Source organism: Tenrec ecaudatus, unplaced genomic scaffold (genome assembly GCF_050624435.1).
Source record: "Tenrec ecaudatus isolate mTenEca1 unplaced genomic scaffold, mTenEca1.hap1 Scaffold_538, whole genome shotgun sequence".
NCBI classification, from domain to species: domain Eukaryota; kingdom Metazoa; phylum Chordata; class Mammalia; order Afrosoricida; family Tenrecidae; genus Tenrec; species Tenrec ecaudatus.
This window is the reverse complement of record NW_027459452.1, coordinates 1,113,561-1,114,995: the sequence shown is the minus strand read 5'-3', so window position 1 is coordinate 1,114,995 and position 1,435 is coordinate 1,113,561.

Sequence of the window (1,435 nt, the reverse complement as noted above, 5' to 3'; positions counted from 1 at the left end):
ATCGTTATTTGCAGATGACTTGATCCTATACATTGAAGACCCCCAAAAGTCCACAGTTGGAATACTTACAGCAATAGAGGAATACGGAAGAGTAGCAGGATACAAGATCAATAAACAGAAGTCGGTAGGGTTTCTTTACACATCGGACAGGGCCATGGAAGAGGCGATTAAGAGGGAAGTACCCTTCACAGTAGCCAAGAACAAACTGAAATACCTAGGAATATACTTAACAAAAAATACTAAAGACCTATATAAGCATAATTATAAAACCCTATTACAGGAAACCAAAAGTGACCTTCACAAATGGATGAAGCTCCCCTGCTCATGGTTAGGTAGGCTGAACATAGTAAAGATGACAGTTCTTCCTAAAGCACTCTACAAGTTCAATGCTATACCAATCCAATTACCATCAACCTTCTTCAAAGAATTGGAAAAACTGACCACCAACTTCATATGGAGAGGGAAGAAACCCAGAATTAGCAGAGAACTCCTCAAGAAGAAGGACACAATTGGAGGACTCGCCCTACCTGATTTTAATGCCTACTACATAGCTACAGTGGTCAAAACAGCATGGTACTGGCACAATGATAGACACTCAGACCAGTGGAAACGAATAGAAAGCCCAGGAGTAAAATCATCAGCATATAGACAACTGATCTTCGACAAGGGTCCTAAAAACGTCAAGTGGGAAGCAGATGCCCTCTTTAATAAGTGGTGCTGGAAACAATGGATATCCACATGTAGAAAGTTGAAACAAGACGTCTACCTCACCCCATGCACAAGAATACACTCAAGGTGGATCACAGATCTAGAAGTCAAACCCCAAACCATCAGGACCATTAAGGAGGGAATCGGGACTAATCTCAGAGCACTGGCCCAGGGAGCACATAGGCTCACTGCAACAGGGAAGGGGACACACACAGGTGATCTGGAAATCGACAAATGGGATCTAATAAGAATAAAACACCTGTGCACCTCGAAAGACTTTGCCAAGAGGGTGACAAGGCAACCCACAGACTGGGAGAAGATTTTTAGTAATGACACGTCAGACAAAGGGCTCATTACTAAAATCTACAACACCATCATGACCTGCAAAAGGAGGAAAACAGTTAACCCCCTAAGGAAGTGGGCAAAAGAAATGAGAAGAACTTTCACTAGAGAGGAGATCAATATGGCCAATAAATATATGAGAAAGTGCTCGAAGTCCCTTGCCATAAGAGAAATGCAAATCAAAACAACCATGAGATACCACCTAACACCCCTCAGGCTAGCTCAGATCAGTAAATCAGAGAGCAACAAGTGTTGGAGGGGCTGTGGTGAAATAGGAACCCTCCTCCACTGCTGGTGGTCGTGCAGATTTGTACAGACACTGTGGAAAGCAATCTGGCGATACCTAAAGAAAATGGAAATTGATCTACCTTACAACCCAGCCATC